General features: G+C 41.3%; 1 long non-coding RNA gene across 1 annotated transcript; it reads right to left on the bottom strand.

The window, feature by feature from the left end:
• Positions 1-1,174: 1,174 nt before the first annotated feature.
• Positions 1,175-8,821, bottom strand: LOC140523395 (uncharacterized). Its single transcript, XR_011973386.1, has 3 exons — positions 8,744-8,821; positions 6,517-6,794; positions 1,175-1,261 (listed from the first exon to the last, which is right to left on the bottom strand). It is a non-coding gene; the product is annotated as an uncharacterized lncRNA (long non-coding RNA).
• Between the last annotated feature and the right edge of the window lie 308 nt (positions 8,822-9,129).

Genomic DNA, 9,129 nt, shown 5'->3' with positions numbered 1-9,129 from the left:
AGCTAGATGGTGCAATCAATAGAATACCAGACCTGGAGTGAGGAAGACCTGAGTTCAAATCTGGCCTCAGATACCTGCTAGCTGTGTGAGCCTGGGCAAGTCACTTCATCCTGTTTGCCTCTGTTTCTTCATCTGTCAAATGAGCTGGAGAAGGAGTGGCAAATCACTCCAATATCTTTGCCAAGAAATCCTCCCGAAAAGGGGTTGGGAAGGGTTGGACATGACTGAAATGACTGAACAACATAAGAGATCTCTTGCAAAAGATGGGATTTGAACCATATCTTGAAGTCAACTTGAGGAAATCAGCAGGGATAGTGAATGCAAAAGCAGAAGAGGGAGCATCTTGTGCAAGGAACAGTAAGCAGAGCAATGTAGCCAGAGTACAGAGGATAGAGGAAGGGCGTAAAGTGTGACCAGAAAGATAAGATGGCACCCAGTGGGGAAAGGTATGTAATGCTAAGCAGATCCTAGTGGTGATCGTGCTGGGAGAATAGAACGAGCAGAAGAAAGATCACCTATCTCTAAAATGGGAATAATAATATTTGTACTAGATATCTCACAAAGTTGTTGTGAAGACCAGACAAGATAACACGTGACTCATGGAACGCTGGAGCTGGAAAGGACTTTACAGATCAGATTGCACAACCAATTTGCTCTCTGTGTCTCTCTCTGTATCTCTGTCTCTCTGTGTCTCTCTCTGTATTTCTGTCTCTCTGTCTCTCTCTGTCTCTGTCTGTCTGTCTGTCTCTCTCTTTCTCCCCTCCTCTCCTCTCCTCCCCTCCCCTCTTCTCTCCTCTCCTCTTCTCTCCTCTCCTCTTCTCTCCTTTATTTCTCCTGGGTATCCCTCTCTTCTAGGGTAGAAGGGTAGCAGCCACTCACAGGTCTTTTCCTAATACTGATTTGTTACAGAAACTTTAAACTGCCCCATTTTACCATCCCAGGCTAGTTTAGCCCTCCTTGGGCCACCTGCTGTAACTCCACTCCCTGGATCTCATTATATTGGACACCAGATTGGCTTCAGCCCTACTGCAGCTCAGAAGTCCTGAACTTACTTGATCTACTAGTCTTAGCTTTAGCCACCCCAGCAGCAGAGACTACAGGTACCTCATGCCCAGAATCCACTCTTTTGTTTTGCAGATGAGGAAACTGAGGCCCAGGCAGTTTAAGCAACCTACCTAAACTCATGCAGGCAGTAAGCATCCAAAGTGAAATTTATTCCAGTGTCCTCTGACTCAAAAGCAGGGTTTGGTTCTTATCTGTGCTAAAAAAAATTGGAGAGAATAACTTTATAACTGGGGTGTGCTGGTAAATGCTTAACAACCAGCTCTCTGAAGAACATAAAACACTTCCTTTTAATCTGCTTTATTAACATTTTCCATCACTTTTTGAAGTACAGACCATCAATGAAACAATAAATCAAGTACTGATTTGTGACATTTGCCAATTTCCAAGATGTAAACACTCACATTGAAAAATTTAACAATCAACTCAGGGAACTCAACTCTGTTTCCACGGATGATGCTCTTCTTTCTCATAAAACACATTTCCTCTTGGATCTGGCCATTGGACCCAGATGGCTCTGGAGGAGAAAATGAGGCTGGTGACTTTGCACAGCCCTTCCTCCCTCAAATCAAAGTCAACTGCAGGTCATGTCATCTTCCAGATGTCACGGTCCTCTGCAAGAACAAAGGACAAACGCAACCAAAAATTTCCTCTTGAAAGTTCTTTGTAACTGTAGAGTGTTACATAAATGTGAGCTATAACTGCGATAGGTAGTGGAGTCTTTCACACATGAAATTTATTAGAGAACAATATGTTCCAGATTGTAATAATAATAAAAATGATAGCTAACATTTACATAGCACCTACTATGTGCTAGGCACGGGGCCAACTACTTTGTAATTATTATATCCTTTGATCCTCACAACAACTCTGGAAGGTAGGGGCTATTATTATTTCCATTTTACAAAAGAGGAAATTGAGGCAAATAGAGGTTAAGTGACTAGGATCAAATCCATCTCTACTTTGTGATCTTGGATAAGTTGCCTATCTTTTCTGACTCTCTGTTTGCTCATCTGTAAAATGAGAGAGAGTTAGATTTAGATAACTTTTAAGTTGTCTTTTAGCTCTAAATTCATGATAATAAATGGAGGTTTTGTTATTATTTTAGGACTGACTTACAAAGAAAAGGAGACTACTACTATATAAGCTCCTTGAGGGCAGAGACTCTTCTTGTGTTTTTGTCTTTTTTGTATCCTCAGCACTTAGCATTGTGCCTGGCACATAGTAAGCACTTAATAAAGGCTTATGTTGATAGATGGATAGATTTAATGCTAAACTCCTCTACCTTTGTTCACAAGGGATACCCCCTAGAGGGATTCTTTTTCTCGATATGAAGGAATACAGAGAGCATTAGGAATAAGAACACAGAGGGTGACTGTACACAGCTCCTGGAGAGAAACATGCACAAAGAGATATTAGAATCGTGATAACCACAGTGGGGAGAAAGAAACCCATAAATCCTGCCCTTTCTAAAGGGAATATGATCATAGGGAGTCATGGACGTCCAAGATCAATGAGACACAGACTTCTCTTTTGGGGAGGAGCAAATAGACAGGCCCTATTCTAACACTGATACTAAAGAGAGTATGGCAGGGCACCATGGGTACTGTGGAGCAATCCTGATCTATCCCTTCATCGTGTGCTATGAATCATGTGGTCTCTGCAGGTCTCAGAGAGAAAAGTGGCACTCCTCAGAAGGGAAGGCTGCTTGATATGCTCTGGCAAGGGGAATTGAGATTTACTGAAAGTTCAGAGACTTAGAGATGAGGATAGTTCTGGATTTGGGGGGGGTTTAAGTAAAATGTATCATATATACTATTTGTTATTAATCTGAATGCTTGTAGGGGTACCAAAAGGTCACATGGAGCAAGATACTGTCATTTCCATGGTTTCCCTGGGCAAGAGTATAAACCAGAGTGATTTTTGGTTTATGACTGTCATATCATTCCTCCCTCACTCGTGTCCAAGTCTACCATGTTAGGGACCAAAGCCCAACTGAGACATGAATTATGTGCAAATTCAGAAATGCTACACCAGTGTAGATAACTAAATGAACCTACAAGAGAAAACTACTTAGTAAACTATACAATATTCTACAGTTACAAAGAACTTCAAAAGAAAATTTTTTGTTGTTATGTTTGTCTTTCATTCTCAAAGAGGGCCATGACATCAGGGAGATGACATGGCTTGCAGCTGACTTTGATTTGAGGTAGGGAGGGCTGTGCAAGGTCACCAGCCTCACTTTCTTAGTCTGATACTCAAGTTTTGTATGTTCCATCTAGCTACAGTTTATCACAGCCTTGTATAGCCCATGAGGACAGCATTAGACTTCCTTCGGGTGCCCAAGGAGAATGGTGTCTTCTTCACCAGAACATTCTGCTTGGATTTCATCCATCTGGACATTCAGGATTCAGTCCATTCACTGAATCTATGTCTCAGGTTCACTCTAAATCATCCAGCAATCCCAATTACTGGAAGATTTAGAGGATCCTAGGAGTTTCAGAGCTGGCATGAATCTTAGAGATAATTGATGCTAATCAATATCATTTTGTAGATGAGCAAACTAAGGTCCAGCAGCAGCTATGTGGTGCAATGGATAGAGCATCAGACCTGGAATCAGGAAGACCTGAGTTCAAATCTGTCCTCATACACTGACTAACTTGTCCATATGACTCTGGGCAAGTCACTTAACCCTGTTTGCCTTAGTTTTCTCGTTTGTAAAATGAGCTGTAGAAGGAAATGGCAAATTACTCCAGTATCTTTGATAAGAACCCCCCCCCCCCCTCCAAAGGGGGTTGCTAAGAATCAGACACAGCTGATACAATAACGACACATAGCTAGTAAGTGACATATATAGGTCTTGAACCCAGGTCTTTTCATTCCAAACCTAGCAAGAATTTGCTTTTTCCCACTCTGTCTTGGCAATGGGGCTCACCAGTGCTGACTCAAAGAGCCAATTGTTAAATTTTTAGTGTGAACATCTACATCTCAGAAATAGAGAAATGTCCAAAATAAGGACTGGACTTATTGTTTTATTGATTGACCCTCTAGACTTAAGAAAGTATTGGAGAAAATGCTGCTAATGGAAATCAAACTTAAAAGTATTATTATTACTTATATATAATATATGTTACATATATAATAATAATATATTATTATACTAGTTGTTACCATTTATCAGCACTCTGCTTCCTGGGTATAATCACATTCCTATCTAATTACCAGATCTCTTCTCCCACCACCTCTTCCCTTTCACTAAAAAAAAGTGAAGAAAAGTTAATGTTTCCGTCATCTGAAAAGTTAAAATAATTCAATTTGACACCCTCTTTACCCCCAAAGTTCACAGAAAACAACCCCTTTCCTTGAACTATAGCTCATGGACCAAATTCTTGATTTTGAATGCCCCCACCCCTCACCTCTTACCCTACAATGGTATTTACTTTTAAAAATAAAGTTTGGTTTATATATTTTTAAATACAAGAATCTCCTTCCTTTAAGACAAAAAATTCAAGCATCATCTTCTAATACCTAGCATTAATACAGTGCTTTAAGTTTTGCAAAGCACTTTACTTAAAAATATGAAAACCATTCTTAGTTCTTAGGCTGCACAAAAAAACAGGCCACCAGATGCATTGGCCTTGTCAGCCATGATTGGCTGTAGTGCATAGCATGCTAGACTTGGAGACAGGAAGATATGAGTTCAAATTCTGACTCCTGAACCTTACTAACTATATGACATGGACAAGTCATTTTACTTATTTGGACCTCAGTTTCCTCATCTTTAAAATATCGCAGCTGAATTGGATGGATTCTAAGGTATCTTGAAGTTCTGAATCTGTGATTGGTGTTATTTTCTCCATTTTATGTGATTGTAAGCTCATTTGGCTCCAGAGCCTGAATATAGAATTGAGCAAGTATTTGATGTTGGAAGCTGCTCTCAGATCCAGTCTGGAAAGACCAGTCTGAAAGGTACCGGTTGAGCTCATCCCTGATTTTCCATCCTTAGAGAGGGAACCAGTATGGCAGCAGCAGAGGGCATACTTAACATTCATTTATCACAAATTCCAAGACCACACTGCTTCCTTAGCCATTGGCTGCTGGAGCCCCATGGATGGACGGTGAATAGTCTCCAGTTGTTTCTAGGCTCTCTGTTTCTAACAAAACACAGACACTGTGTGGCTTGGATTCTGTGAAAGATCTGTCCCTGGGCCCCAAGCCTTGCTGATCTCGGCTAGCTTCCCGGGGATTCCAGCTCCTCCTTGGAGTCCATCCAGGAGAACTTGCTTTTGGTCTCAATACTTCCTCTTTTTGTGACTTGCTCAAATTCGATTATTTTTTTTTTCAATCATTTTGTAAACCTCAGTTTCAGGTCCTGAACACCCTAGTCTTCCTCATCTCTCAGTCCCTTTGCCTCCTAGGGCTTAGGGCCTACAACACCAGACCTTTAATGACCTGTCTCATGTCTGCCTTCTGCTTTTGACACAGTAGTTGGATGACTAATTCAGATATTTGCCCTTTATTGCCCTTCCACCTTTGCTACCACATATTTGCAGATCTCAAGAGTAGCTTTTCTAGAGTTTGTTTGTAAGAAGAAAAAAATATATACAAATTCAGAGATAGTACACTGAGGTGAGGTCATTAGAAGTGTGAATATTATAGAAATCACTACTCAGTCCCAAACAGGTATGTCTTCTCCTCTGTTTCACTTTTAAAACCCTTGAGAACTTGTCCCCAACCTATCTTTCCAGCCTCATTGTGCCTTATTCCCCTTCTTTCCCTCTTCAATCCAACCAAATCAGCCTATCTACTCATCACACTGCACATACATGATGTGCATTGCTGTCCCCCATGCATACCAGGAATGCCCTCTCTCCTTACCTCTGCCTCCTACAGAGTATGCTCCATATGGGTGGGGATTGTTTCATTCATTGACTCCCCCAGTGCCTAGCACAGTGCCTATTACACAGTATGTGATTGATAAATACTTATTGGATGATAGAATCCCTTTTCTCCTTTAAGACAAAATTCAAGCATCATCTGCTAATACCTATCATTAATACAGTGCTTTAAGCTTTGCAAAGCACTTTACAAATGTTATCTCGTTTTATTTTTACAACTTTGGGACATAGTGGCTAGTATTCTCTCCATTTTACAGATGAGGATACTGAGGCAGACATATAGGGTCACAGAGCTAGTGTCTGATGTAGGATTTGAACTTGGGTCTTCCTGAATCCAGATCCAGCATTTTATCCACTATAGCTGCCACTATACTTCTGGTCATTCAGTTAATAAGAATTTATTAAGTGCTTACTAGGTGCTAGGGACTGTGCAGAAGCAATAGGGATACAGATACAAGCCTGCCCTCAAGAAGCTTATATTCTAAAGAGGGAAGGAGTTAAAAATTAGAGGGAAGGGGAAGTACCCAGGGGCATATGGAGGAGTTTGGATTGTTACCTGGTGAAAAAGTGAAGAGATGGTTGCCTGCCTTGAGTGCCCTGAAATGAGGTTCTGGGATGCTCCCCACGTGTTCACTCTCTTCCTCTCAAAGGACCTTGTATTTAAGTACTTTGCATTCACTTGCCTTTATTTCCATTGTATTTATTCTGAATATATTTACATCCCTTCACTGAATTTAGTTGCCCAGGGTGTAGTACCATGCCTGGCACATTGTTGGTGTCGGTCCTTCACTTCTGGAAGACATCCAGTGGCATGAGGGCAAAGTCGTGACTTGCCTGTGAATTGGATTTGAGTGAGACAGAGCTGCACCAAGTTGTAGCATACAATAAAAGCTTCTTACTTGTGTGGAAAGTGGATTTGGGGAAATTAGAACCCCATTTTATCCTCTATTTCCTATTTTTCTGTTTCTTTGACATGTAGGGAATGACCCCTTCCATATTTCCCTTCCTCTTAAGACTACAAAAGAAAATTCAAAGAATCTCAACAATGCAGGGAAGTTCCCTTCTTTTATTATAACTAATAAAGGTAGTAGGCCCTGAACAAATGCTTACTGACTGCCAGACTTACTAGAATTGCTTTGGTCTAGTATACAAGGCTTTGCTAACAAGGAAGATTCTTTCCTTTGTAACAAGGGATGAGCATCACCTTTTGTTGTATTAAGTACTTATTCCTGTCTACTTGTAATATCTTCCTGCTCTTACCAAAACTGCTTTGTAAAAAGTTGTTCCTCTCTGGCTCCTAGTAAATAGCACAGCAGGAGAGAAGATATACATATATACATACATACATAAAATAATAATTTATATGTGTAAATATACACATGTCATCTGCAGAATTCTGAGACAAAATATCCGTCACAGTACAGGCTGAGTGCCTACTGTATATGTAATGCTCCGCTAGGTACTAAGCCAAAAACAGATGTTTCACACTTTTACAAGTTCCTGGTAATTGCATCATAAGGGAGATCGTTGAAAAATGAAGTTGGCACTTGCAGGTGTACTCTTGCCTTCATGTGTTCAAGCGAACTCAGCAGCACTGGCAGAAACCGCAGGCAAGTTAGAACTTCTCGGCATCACCTCCTGGGTCATGTTGTTGAGTGAATAAACTGTAGTTTGTTTTTCTCTCTGAATTTTGTGCTGGCTAATTTGGGCAATAGCTAGTAAGGACCCTGAAAATTCTTGCCACAAGTGATTGGTACTTCAGTTTTCTAACCTAAATTTCAACGAAAGGTCGTCGGATCTATCTTGGTCCTTATGATTCTCTCCAGCCCAAGAACACTCAGCCTTCTACCACCTGCCCTCAAGAGAGGGTTCTAGAACACAATTCTCTTCCAGGTCTAAATATGTGGGTTCTATGAGCCCCCCCTCTCCTCACTACTCCCCTCTACGGGATTTTCTCAGTTGGGTATTCTGAATCTAACTGTCCCTTCTACAATCCTAAACTCATTCTCAGTCAGTCAGAAAACATCCTTTTTGGGTGTCCCCATCCCCATAAGTGTAAAGGAAACAGACAAGCAGGTAAAAACAAAGTTGTCATTGCCTCAAGAGCCAGAACTCAAAGCAACGTTCACCCTAAAATGTCACAGCGTAAGTCTTCCTTTTACCTAGTGTCTCATGGAATTTCTGGGTTTGAAAGGCATGGATTGTAAGGGCTTTGAAATGAGACTGGGGGTAGAATTTGCAAATCCACTCCCACCTCCAAATCTGGTGCTAAGAAGGGTTGGAGGGAATAAGAGGGTTATGGCCAAATTTTCCTTGCAATCCATGAAGTTTGAATGGGATTGGAAAATGAATTTGGCAAAATACAGTGGGGAGTTGGCCGAACCTAAACCAACTGAAAAATAGTCCAGGCTGTTCTGCCAAACACTGACTGTCACTTACTGGTCCCTGGTCCTGACTGGAACCCAAAAATCCCATCGTTTGTCTGAAAGAGCCAAATCCTTTCCCATTAGTTTTGTCTTAAGGAGGCCTAGTTTTGGAAGTGACAAGCTCGGCTTGCAAATCAGCCAGCTCTCCCTGACTTCCTTCTTTTTGTTTGTCAATCAGGGTACAAAGGCTAACCTTGTTCTAGGGCACTTTGAGGTCAGAGCTGTGGCTATAGTGCCCACTGACAGCAATAGGTCATCCACGGTTTGGTGAAGTGAGCCTTCAAGTCCTAGGCCTGGCTAATTAATACAGCTGTCCCTCCTGATGTGGCAACTTCAATTGCAAAATTTCCTTCTTACCTAGAAGATCCAGGGTCAGTTCAGCATGAACTAATTCAGTAAGTACAGCCTGAATACCTTCTCTGTACCTCATTTTCTGCTAAGTACTAAGCCATAAACAGATGTTTCACACTTTCACAATGTAGCCTGTTCCTGGTAATTGCATCATAAAGGAGATCGTTGAAAAATGAACATTCTGCAGGTGCAAATGTCTTCTTCATCTGCTCAAGTGAACTCGCCAGCCCTGGTGGAAACCATCAGATCTGCAGATAAAGGTCATGGTAAGAAGGTATAGAAACATGGGATCATGAAACATTAGCAGAGGAAAGGACTCTGAAGGATCAGCCAGCTCCTTCAATCCCCTCATTTCCAAAATGCGTAGGGGCCCAGAGAGGTGGTGACCCAAG

This window comes from Notamacropus eugenii, chromosome 1, assembly GCF_028372415.1.
Source record: "Notamacropus eugenii isolate mMacEug1 chromosome 1, mMacEug1.pri_v2, whole genome shotgun sequence".
Lineage (NCBI taxonomy): Eukaryota > Metazoa > Chordata > Mammalia > Diprotodontia > Macropodidae > Notamacropus > Notamacropus eugenii.
The sequence above is the reverse complement of the archived record's forward strand: the minus strand, read 5'-3'. Positions and strand labels throughout refer to the sequence as shown.